Source organism: Ctenocephalides felis, unplaced genomic scaffold (assembly GCF_003426905.1).
Source record: "Ctenocephalides felis isolate EL2017-DRISC unplaced genomic scaffold, ASM342690v1 CF-g0.4_SCAFFOLD_01163, whole genome shotgun sequence".
Lineage (NCBI taxonomy): Eukaryota > Metazoa > Arthropoda > Insecta > Siphonaptera > Pulicidae > Ctenocephalides > Ctenocephalides felis.
The window spans coordinates 38,772-51,931 of NW_020537317.1; the positions used below are offsets into that span (position 1 = coordinate 38,772).

Here is a 13,160-nt window from a genome sequence, read left to right on the forward strand (position 1 = left end):
AATAACAGTTTGACTACAAAAGCAGCGATGATATTTTTTGTTTTTATTAAATTTAAGCCATCCCCTTAAAGTTGTTAGATTCATATTGTTGAGCAATGCATAAAGGTCTGTGAGATATGCTATATCATTTTTTGATGATATCAGGTTTTTACACAAATATGGGTCATTCTTTTACAAATCGTACGGATTTTGGTAAAAAAAATATGTGCCATTTTAGAATTGGCTGAAATTTTTTTATAGATATTATAGATAAAAATCATTTGACACGTATTTCAGGATTTTGCCCGCAAAAAATTTTTTTCGTTGATATTTACGATTGAAATATTGCCGATATCCTCAATTTTTATGAACTTCCTCTAATTCCTGTTAATTATCTTCAGTTGTGTTGATCAGATCAGCATGTTTTTTTTTATTATATTCATTAAGAACTCAACTTTAAAGTAATTTAAAAAAAATAATGTTTTTGCAATTATTTTAACAATAATAACAATTGATTGTTTACATTGGTTTTACATACGTGCGCCCCAACTTAAATCGATTCCGTAAAAAATCATATTGTTTCTTTTTTTATCTACTACAAAATTATTTTTCCAATTCGATGGCAAGGCTGTTACATCGAAAGATATAAAATGTTTTCGAGCGAAAGTCGCGCCGCGCTTCCCTTTGAAAGACGCATCGCACGTATTAAATGAGTATACGAGGTGTGTTCAAAAAGTACCCGGAATTACTAATAATTAAATTTCGCGGGTCTGGAGTGTCTGATTGTCAAAATTTTTATTTTATTTTTTTGTGTTGGTATACATGCCCCTAAAGTATGATGAAATTTTCAGCTATATTCACTGTTTACTTTGTCTGTGGTAGTCGCTAAGGTTCGACGTGTTTTTCTGAGCTCGGCGATTTTTACAATGGAAGAATTGAAAAGTCAAAGAATTTGTATTAAATTTTGCGTAAAAAATGAAATAAAGTGTTGCAAAGTGCAAAAATTCACCAGATATGGCTCAGTGTGACTTTTTCCTATTCCCAAAGTTGAAGAGACCCATGAAAGGACGGCGGTTTTCCTCGATTGAAGAAATAAAGGCCAAATCGCTGAGAGTGCTCAAGGACATATCAAAAAGTGAATATCAAGGATGCTTCGAAAATTGGAAAAAACGCTGGCATAAGTGTATTATATCTGGGGGGGACTACTTTGAAGGGGACCACATTAATGTAGACGAATAAATAAATATTTTTTTGAAAAAAACGAAAATTCCGGGTACTTTTTGAACAGACCTCGTAAGTACTATTTTTAACTAAAATATTTTACAATTTCATTACTGAGGAAAAATAAATATTTTATCTTAAATATGTAGTAGCAAATATTTTATACAAAATGCTCATATTTTTGAAACTGAAACTTCATATTCGTTGGAATATGAACAAAAGTTAACTTAATTGTATTGGGTAGGTTTGATTTTGTTAAAAATAAATACAAGAAAATGCGATTGAAAAATAATGCATTTATTGCATTATAATTAATTTTATATAACATAGCTTCTGTCGATGTACAACATAATATACATTTCATGTCACAACTTTAACAAGTTGAAAAACAGTTGAATCGCATTTTTTTTGCAAAGAAAAGTTCTTGGCCCGCACTTTATTTTTTTCAACAGGTATAATACAATGATATTTCAAAGTGTCTTTCACTGCGACTGCATTTTTTAAATCTTGTCTTCAATTTTTTATTGTCAACAATATATTCTTCATTGGTTACATATTTCGAAGAAATGTTGCAAAGAGACTCATTTGCCCATTCAAATAATTGTTTTGGCGTTTGGATTGGATTTGATGTTCTTTGAAAACTAGCTCTGGCAGTGAGCCTTTTCAAAGTTCCACCCAATCCATCGCAAGCGCCCTTACCGTGTGACGTTGGATAAAAGTGCCACTCTGCAACCAGACCAAAATCTTTTTCGTGGTAAGTAAGATTTACAAAGTTCTTTTTATTTGTATACTGCGCCCCCGACCCATCAGAAAAGTATATGATTTTTGTAATTTGCTTCAATTCTTTACTAATGATCTCCACTAAATGTTTTTGAAATACTTTTAAATCGCTACAGTGTCGTGTTGCTGACATTATGAAATAATTACTAAACTTTTAACACGAACATTATCGTCATTATCTTTGTAATAAATGGCAAATGGATGCACCGTAGCCTGATTATTATTCCAATGAAATCCTTGAACAGCATCTTGGACAACGGATGAATAATTTTCTGAAAAATCACACACTACGATGCATTCAGTCTGTGATAGTTCTTCCCTTTTTTGTCATAAATTCATTTTGTTTTTTTACAAGAAATGAATGTAATATTAATTTTTCCAAAGTAGCCTGCAATTTTTGTAGATATTTGTCTACTGGGGATATCATTAATTGCAATATAGTTCTATCAACGTTTTCTCAAAAAAAATTTCTAATTCTGTAATCAAATTTTCTAGGCCAGGACACTGGGGTCACTTTCCAAAATAACAATTAAATACTACTACATATTTTAGATAAAATATTTATTTTTCCTCAGTAAGGAAATTGTAAAATATTTTAGTTAAAAATAGTACTTATACTCATTTAATACGCGCGATGCGTCTTTCAAAGGGAAGCGCGGCACGACTTGCGCTCGAAAAGATTTAATATCTTTCGATGTAACAGCCTTGCCATCGAATTGTAAAAATAATTTTGTAGTAGATAAAAAAGAAACAATATGATTTTTTACGGAATCGATTTAAGTTGGGGCGCACGTATGTAAAACCAATGTAAACAATCAATTGGTATTATTGTTAAAATAATTGCAAAAACATTATTTTTTTTAAATTACTTCAAAGTTGAGTTCATAATGAAGATAATTAACATAATGCAGAGGAAGTTCATAAAAATTGAGGAAATCGGCAATATTTCAATCGTAAATATCAACGAAAAAAAATTTTTGCCGGCAAAATCCTGAAATAGGTGTCAAATGATTTTATTTATAATATCTATAAAAAAAATTTCAGCCAATTCTAAAATGTCAAGGTATGGTAGGTGTACGGTTTGTAAAAGAATGACCCATATGTGTCCTTATTTTCTTAAAACTCTACAACAGAGTTAAACAGATTGTAAAAACGGGCAAGAAAATTTCCTTTTGCTAGCCAATTTTTTGGTAAAAAGCTATAAAATGGTATCAAAATCATTCAAACACAATGGAAACACGACCAAACTTATAACGTACAAATTAATCGTTGGGATACAAATTCTGGTAAACTTTAAAATGTAAAGTAAATAAAATTACAAATGCCCCCTAACCCAACGTCAACAACCAACATTTTTTGCGAGGCCTTTCATCGCCCCCCTAGAGATCAATATCGCCCACCAGGGGGCGATATTGCCCACTTTGAGAAAGACTGTTTTAAACATATGAAAGGTCTGTTACAGTAGGCCTTAGTATGACTATACAATTGGCAACGTATGCATTGCACTATGTTGCTGGATTTAGGCGGGGGTCCTACCCTGATTATATGATTTAATATTTTATAAACGTTGTAGATATTTTTATTATTTTTTTGGGCTCTCTAGGGCCACAAAAAATATGTTCAGGGGCTCTTTGGTTAATCTATGTCTTATGTTGAAAATATTTCTCACAACATGACCCTGTTTTAGTAGTTCTGATTTTATCAGATCCGTATCTGTAGAAAAATTAACATTTTTGAGTACTACCCTGTATGCCTTTTCTTCTTTTAGTTAAGTGTGATTTGTTTGTTTTAAATACTTTGAGAGTTCACGAAAATTATCATCAGTTTGACATATGATTTTAAATGTATTGTTGGCGAGGCTTCGCAGATAGTATTGATTTGGCGGAACAATTTTGTTAAATGTGTTTAACATGTCAGCGGAATTCCATCCACACTTGAATATGAGTTTTATTATTACTATTTTCTAGTCTGCCGAAAATTGTTTGGAAAAATTGACGTGTGTAGTGCATTTTTCAAGTTTGAATAATTCCTTGATCCAAAAGTTGTATTAATGACGTGCAGTTAGGAGAAAGGATGACAATTTTTACATTTGGATGTTCTAGCTGTATATTGTGGCAACCAGCGTTGTCAGGAAGCAATATAAATTTGAAATGCAATTTTTTTTTCACCATATAGATTTCCACAGCCGAGATGAAACAATTATAAAACCAATCCTTAAATAAATCTTGAGTCATCCAGGCTTTCTTATATGGTCGGCAGAATAGAGGCAATCGTGCCTTATCAATGCTTTTAGTGCACGGGGAGTTGAAAAACAATTTATTATCATCGGTTTTATAATTGTTTCCTTATAGATTGCTGCACAGATGAAAAGTGATTCGTTGTATGGAAAGTTTAAACCCCTGAACACGCCTTTGATTTTTGGAAGTAAAAGTCCTTGATGGTATTTTTTGCAATACAAAGCCGTCTCATCAGCATTGAATATCTGCTCAGGTGAATATCCTCCCTCATTAATAACTCTAGCAAGTTCCAGCTTAAAATTTTCGGCAGCCTCTGAATCTGCTGATGCCTGTTCTCCTTGAAATTTTATATTATGCAAGGCATACCGTTTTTTAAGTTTGTCATAAAAACTTTCAATCTTTGTATTACTACATGTGCACACTAGCTACAGAGTACTTTTCAATAATGTCTCCTAGCGAAAGTAATCCATTTTGAACAAAGGCGGGATGAACAAGTTGAATTTGTCTAATTCAATCCGTATTGTTGGAAATCCAACTAAAAACTTTATATGTCTCTTTTTACTTCTTTGAGCCTTTCTGTTTTTACAGGTAGATAAACCAAAGTCACACAAATAATTACATTATTATTATCTTGTATACAAAAATGGAGCTCTCGATCAAATGATTCGGTAAAAATCTTGACAAATTCGTGCCAATTTAGAGATGGTGGGAAGCCTAGACAATATAATAAGGTGAAATATTATTTCAAAATCGCGTAGCAACTTTACATTTTTAATTTGAAAATTTTTCTAGAAGCGTAATTTGAATAAAATAGTGAACGGTGGCTAATACCTGAAATGTCAAAGGTTTTTGACAGATGATGTTCAATTACGTTTAATAGGATGTTTTACGTGAATATTATTTATGATTAAATAGTTTTGTTTGTAGTTTTATTTATACACAAAAACGTAAGATATCAACTTTTTTTAAATGTTAATATGAAAATGCACTTTTAGCATATTTTTCTCAAACACGGTGCTTTGAAATATCTCATTTGTATAATTATATACTCATTGGTATTTATAAAATATTTTCTAGGTTTTATTATTTTTATTTGTTATTTAAATACAGAACCTAAATTTAGTATCGATCAAATTGACATTTTATCGAATAACATTTTCCCAAATTTTCCCGAAGTATTTTTTTCCGTTAGTAGTTTTTTAGCATTAGTTAAAAATGTAATGATTTTGTAAAATATCTTTAAAATTATAATAAGGCTCTTTTGCCACCTGCCCGTTTCGAGTTACCCCGCCTATAGGGAAAAAAGGTCTAGATAAAAATTTTTTGAAAGACATCAAAAAAGCACATTTCTACAATGATGAAGTAGAAGGCGTTTACTGAACGTAGTCAGATAATTGTTCGTTTGATATGTGTTATTTGTTGTGATATAATTGTTATGGTTTTCACAATATAGTTTATATTTGCTCAAAGTCAAATTGGACCTTTGTGCCCTTCTAAAATATTAAAATCCATTAATTTTAACTGCACATTTGAGAGACAATTATTTGGTATCTAACCGTTTGCACTATCATTACTATATTCCGTGAGTTCTTCATCAAGAGGAATATTATTTTTTTTTGCATATATTATGCAGTTTCATTGCATATATTATACTGCATACACAATTTTTCCTGCCACATCAGGTGTATAATGCAGTATTCTGTGACGATGCAAACATCGAAAACGGCTTTTAGCAACAGCAAATGTTCTTTCAATTACATTACGAGTCTTTTTGTGGAACTTATTGTATTTTTTCTCGGTAGAGCCAACTGGTGTCGTGTATGGTGTGAGTAGGCAATGTTCCAATGGGTAACCTGAATCTCCTGTATATGAACAACTTATATATATATTTTTCCTTATTTGATTTGTGATATTAAATATATTCTTAAATTGCCCAATAAATAAGTCCCATCATCAGCATTACGAGTTAGCAGGGCTCTGACAGCTGCTCGCAAACAATATCCGTTCATCAGCATCACATATCTAATATTATTTATCATCATGTTAGTCTTCAAAATTCTTAAGCAAAATAAAATAATACTTACTACTTCAACATTAATTGAGGAATAACCCTTCCTATTCATATAAATAGCAGCTGGTGCCACGGGGTGATGTTTTCTGGGAGCCACTATATTTATGTGTGTGCAGTCTCAGCACCCAATAATGCTAGGCATGCCAAACTTTGTATAAAATCTGTTAAATAGCAACATATTACAAACCATGATTAATGTTTACGAAGTGGCATAACATATACTTCTTTTTATTTTCATTTCTTTCTGATGAGGTTTTAGGAAAATTTACATACTTTGGTGTAGCATGCTTTATAATTAAACCAGTCACTGTTTTAATACAGCGACTGAGTGAAGGCCAGCTCATGGAATTTAAATGGCAATTGCCTATATCTGTCTGATATGAGTCATGACCAAAAAAATGAATTATAATGAAAATATATTCCTATATATTCTATATATATTCCTATAATGAAAATATATTCCTATATATTCCTATAATGAAAATTTAGTCATTAATATTTCAAAAAAAAATAATTTTATTTTAATTTCAAATACCTGCAAATAAAAAGGCATACTCCATGATGCTGTATGAGTATGCATATGGTCCCAGTAATTCTATCAAATCCTTCATCGCATTTTTCGTTAATTGAAATTTTTTTATAAAAATTTCATCGTTCACTTCCCAGACATTATCTACATCTCTGAGATACCTAAGTGCGTATCTTTGTCTGTATCTAAAATGTTAAGGAAAGCATTTAATAATTTTAATATCTTTGAGTAATACATTCATCCAATAATTATAACAAAATTTAAACATACCTTCTTCTTATACTATCATCTGCCCAAAATATTTCAAAAAACTCCATATTAACATCTTCAAATTCACAAAATAACTAAAAACAAACCTAATATCACTTTGTTTACATAAATAATAACCTCGAAAAACCATGTTAAACGCATAAATGTCAAATCAGTTCATAGTACAACTTCTCGCCTATGTTATAGGGATCATGCTTTTTAACTTCGAAAATGAAAATTGATATATATCTTTACGTTTTGGAGGTTTTTGGAACATTTTGGCATACCTTACAATTAGAAAAAATGGATGTATGTGTGTGTGTTTTTTTTGTATAGCGAAGGAAATGCCTTTATGCATTCCAGACTGGTGTTCTGTCTGGCTATGTCGGACTCAATACCGCCCTGGTATAATACCGACTAAAACCTCCGCTTTGCCCTTGTTTCTGGTCCCCACGGAAACCGCCGTTCGGCATTACTTTGTGGGGGGAGGATCTAGAATATTATAATTCTCCACTTGATTTTATACTCATCTTTTAAATGAGCGAAGTCCCATTCGTCCTTTCTTTTTCCATAGAGCGCAGGTCAATTAGTACCTCTCTCAACTCCATGACGATTATCGGCCATTGTAGATCTTTTATCCGCAAAATACTTTAAAATATAATTGAATATAAATAAAATGATATGAATATAATATAAAATATAAATATAACTGTGCAGATAACAACTTCTGTGTTCCTGAAGCTCTTTATTAGTCCCAGTAAAGTGGCAAATAATACTACAGGAAAACTGTTGATTAGAATCCATCCTGCTGAAGAAATTAACACAATATACAGGTTAGGCCGATCGATTGGTTCGCAACGATATTTTATAATGTTAATAATTATACTGTATGACCGTAAAAATCGGTCGGAACACTATTTTAAAATTCCGGTCCCAGATTTCACTTCTTGCTCACATTTTATTAAACTTATTAATCATCTGTTCGCGCTAAAAAGATCATAGGTTTTTTAGCGCGAAGAATACACATCATAGATTTTTCTCTGAAAACGGAAGACTGTTAAATCTGGTAGCACATCGTTTCGTACATCGTAAACTGCAAATTTTCCAAGTATAAACGCATCAAGTGCAAGCAATATAATTCAAATATCACTCTATAATTACATTCTAATAAAGTGTCATTTTCATTATATTTTATTAGCGAAATATATTAAATGAATGAAGTAAAAACAGGGTTCTTTTTAGTAAAGTTTTTTCAGTATACACACTACCACTCAATTTGGAATCAAAAATCCTCTAAATCAGGGTCATAGCACAAATCATGGCTTGGGTCCCCATCAGCGCTTTCTAAGTCTTCCAGTGTCGCCGTTGATTCTTCTAATCTTGACCTTTTGGGCTCTTGGAGACAGACTTCTTCTTGCATTCCGTCCTCATTCCACCCTCTTTTAAGAACAAGGCAGTATCTGAAATCTCTAGCAAGATTCCTGTATCTATCACTCATTTGCCTGCTATGTGTTCTGGCTATAGAATCCATTAAAGAGCTATCCTTGATCGCCACATATCTGTTTCCACCTAGGTAAGTAATGAAAGAATCACCATCTCTTATCAAGTGGTATTCTTGCTCGAAAGTTCTCAAGGACTTGTAGGGTAATTTTTCCTTTGTGTGGAATGCGCTGATTTTGTAGCCCGTTATGCACCCTGTATATAAGGACCCTATGTCTGTTTGCTCTTCTGGCTCTTCCGAACTTACCCCGTATATATAATAACTCCTTTTGTCAGTATCGTACCTGAAAGTTCCTTCGCTGCCCGTTAGATCAAGAACATGGCCCCCGGGTACGGTTATCTTTGTGACTCCAATCACCGGGTTTGTGATCATGACACCAGCAAACATGTAGGCAAAAGCACAAAATGTTCTTTTCCAAACTCCTAAATCTAGATAGTATGTTAAAGCCATCCTACATGAATGAGAGAAGTTGGCCCCATTGTCAGCTAAGTAAGCATTGAAGCAGCTGTTTTCCCACATGAAATTTCCCGCGCTGCACATTTCTTTCACTTTTCTTCATTCTGTAAAGAATAGGTGGAATATGTTTTTGACCATCCTTTTGAAGCTGAAGTACTTGACCATTCTTGATGAGCTACACATTATCTCGTCAGAGTAGCAGCTCAAATTCTCTTTCTTTATTCTTATTTCAACGATTTGTCCTGGGCCATGCAACTTCAGATTCTTGTTTAAATCAAGTGACAGGCTTATTATCCCACTAGAGGAATACTCAGTGTTGTCAGTCAAAGTCAAATTTCCGTATACCATGGGTTCCTCAGTGTGTTTGATCCTGTCATAAACACTTTCTGAGCAGGAGATAAGGATGTGGGGATTTCTGTAAGTCATTCTAAGTATTTCTTCCATACATTTTTGGTATGTGTTGCTCTTGGTTTCTTGAACTTTCCACCCTATGTACACTGCTATTTCTACGAAGGTTAATGTTAACTCACTTTTCCTTGTGTAGTTCATAGTTGCACAAACAAGCCTACCAAACATGTGAACAAAGGAACCTTTGATAGCACCATATTTGAAGTTCACTTTCTCAGTCCCTTGGGTCAAATGGAACCTTGTTCCAACGGTGTTTGAAACGCTTACAATCCTGATCTTCGTTATGGATGGACACGTCCAGAAACCATTTCTTTCGCATTCCAAGGTGTCTGGCATTCCAAAAATAGCTTTTGCAAATTTGATTTCCATACTACTATTATTTTGAACCTTTGATATCATCTCTTCAATGCTAGCTCCCTGAATTGAAAAAGATTTCACCACTCTAGTAATAGTTTCTAAATCCCATAGTGCCTTTTTGGACTCATATATGATAGATTTCAAGGCGCACTTTAACAAGTTCAATGAGTCTCTCCATAGGTCTTCCTTTGTAGCCGAAATGGAGATGTTTGTTACAACAAAGTTGCTGTGATTGACTGCATGCTTTATTTGCGCTATGCTTTCTGCAGTTCCAGGAATCATGGGAAGGCACCTGTATCTAGGGTCTAGTGAGTTCATCAATATCCTGATTTGAGATTGTAGGAAAATTTTGCTTCCCAGAGTGAGCTCCACTAATTTGGTTATGTTGTCTCTTATTGATGGTGTTATCAGCCTGTTGGGCAGTGTCATCTCTGGAAACAGTGCCTCTTTCAACACAGAATTTCCTAATGATGAAGGAATCTCAAAAAGCGGCCCAAATTTCAGTCGTGCGGACGAACACTTTATAGAGTAGTACCTTTCTACTTCCTTTCTGCACTGGTCGAAGAGGACATTTATTGCATCTACGGTCTCTTTTTTAGGAACCTCACTCTCAGTGACCCACAAGTCTATCTATTAAATGAATAAGTTTGAATGTCGCGCGTGTTGTTCTGTTCTACGGTTGATAGAACGTTGTGTGAGCAAGTTCTTACGGAAGGGGTGAGGCTAAATAGGACGGGGCGGGGTCAGTCAGAGTGACGAGAAGAGATCATTTATACTTGTTTATCTATGGACCTATGGTAAATAATTGAGTCAAGAGAGTATATTTGATGGAATGAATAAATGATTCAAAAGATTACTGGAACGTGAATTCAATTTATGTAAGATTTCCTGACAAGTAAATAAAGATAATAAGGTAAATGTACACTATTCCGGGATAGTACATTATTACGGGAGTTTTTCATTTTGAACGCAAAATAAGAAAACGGTAAATGTATAATAATTTTATTCATTAGCACATCAATTATAATTTAAATATTAATTTTTAAAGCCGTAAAAAGCTTTTGAAAGCATCGGTCGTAACCCGATCGCCATTTCGTACTAGCTTGTTAGCGAGTTAGGTTTTGTGACGGGTCCATTGCTTAAGGTTTTTATTCGATTTCAATAAGCTTAATCGATTCTTAAGAGATTAGTTTTATAGTTAAATCGAGCATATATTTGTCAAGAAATTGTCAATTTCATGACTCCCGCAATTAGGTTCACACAACTGAACCAGTGGACGTAATTCCGAGAGTATCCCGCAATTACGAGAAGTAGACTTGAAATAGTTTTATCTCTTATTTTCAACTGTGTTTAAATTCGGCGGCGTTTCTGATGTTAATAAGTTTGTTAAGGACTGCAGACATTACTGTAACGTAATTTTACGGTATATGTTTTTTTTTAATTTTTAACCCTAATAATTGAGTTTGAAATGACTACTCTTTCGTAAGAAAGTACACGTTTTTTTTCACTTGTTTGCATTGTTCCAATATACCTAGAATATTGTCGTAATGAGAGAATCATTCAATTCTACCTTTTCATCTTTGATCAATTATTTCTATTATATAAATCGAATAAAAATACAGGTATACCCCGTATAGCGTACGGTACGTATAGGGCGCGGATTCACTAGGGCCCTGGTATGTATGTATGTATGTATGCAGAGATCTAGGAACATTCCTGTAAACACGATAGTTTTGATTCGATTAAGCTTTTGGAATATAACCATTATATAATCTACGCATTAAAAAGACGAACATTCGTGTATTTTTGAGTAAATTGTTAAATAACTCAATAAATATATTACTATCATACGGCATATCAAACGGCAGCAAAGCGACCGTCTTCCACTCTGCTTTAATCATAATCATATATAAAGTTCCTTATGTATACTTATATATAAGATTTATATTTTTTTGTTCGACGTTGAGACAATTATATTTATATTTATATACCTTCATCGTCATTTACAATGGCACATAATGCCACTGCATGCCCCAAATATGTAGTGGACCAGGCGATGTCAGTATTAAATCAGTTTCAGTATTAAATCTATTATAGTAAAAATAGAAATATGTACACGTCCTGAACAATAAAGAATTGAATTTAAATTACTTACATTGTCATTTTCTCCATTCTTGGCTTGGTGTGAGTACCCGTGAACAAAATGAGTACGTACTCCACAGGTATCGTTTGCAACGTTGAGAATGTCAACACTTTTGCAGCATCTTTAGTTAAGACTAGAGAAAATGTAATACCATCAACTCGGATTTTCTCGGGAAAACAAAGTTTGTAAGTGTAAAACGAAGGAGTAGTCATTCCAAACTCAATTATAAAAGTTAAAAATTAAAAAAAGCATGTACCGTAATTACGTTACGTGTTATTATATCCTGTAGTACTCTGTATATTCATATATATATATATATATATATATATATATATATATATATATATATATGTTAAATTTTTATAATTTTGATGTTGAGATATATGAGATTCAGTCTTCAGGGCAATACATCAATTAAAAACTTGTATGACTTTTAAAACATATTTATTGTTTCCATACGTTTCGACACTTAGTTTTGCGTCATCCTCAGTGGACTCTAGTTTAAAAACACAGATTAAAACTATTAATTATAACTAATTTATAAGAAAGTGGTATGGTGTAAAAACTTACATGTAATTGTAGTAATCCTAATTATTTCATAATGATAATTGTTCACAAATGCACGATAAAAAACAATTCTTGTCACTTTAAATCGGAACAATTAAGTAAAATTTTTTAAAACGAATTTTTTATTGTATAGTACAGAGGTGGGGAACCTTTTTGCCATTAGAGGCCGCACTTAAATTAGGCAGCAATGAGAGAGGCCGCATGAGATGATTGACCTAAAAAAGTGACTTTTGTGAAATTATTAACTTCCCGAAGGAGAAGTTAATGTTTTCATCAAAAAAAATCTGACTCGTTAATTTTATGTTTTCTCGGCGTTTCAAGCCATTCTGAATCGAATGAGACCAAATTTGGAAAAAGTATGTGTATGTGTGTGTGTGTGTGTGTGTGAGTGTGAACAGATTTTTTGCCGTAAATCGACGTCTTCTCCAAAACGGATGGACCGATTTCAAAATTTTAAAAGCCATTCGATGTATCTCGATGAGGACTAGCGTTTCTGAGTTTCGTGCGACGATCGGCTGGGCCGTTTCTTTCTAAATTGCAGAAAAGTAAAAAAAAAATTGTCCACGTTTTAGCCCGCAATTCTGAATCGATTTTGAAAATTTAAAAACCGTTCGATAGATATTGGTTGGGAATCATGCTGATTAGTTTTTGGTAAAGATCGG

At 33.0% G+C, this 13,160-nt stretch overlaps 1 pseudogene; it reads right to left on the reverse strand.

The window, feature by feature from the left end:
* Positions 1 to 5,864: 5,864 nt before the first annotated feature.
* Positions 5,865 to 7,134, reverse strand: LOC113365629 (annotated as a pseudogene).
* Between the last annotated feature and the right edge of the window lie 6,026 nt (positions 7,135 to 13,160).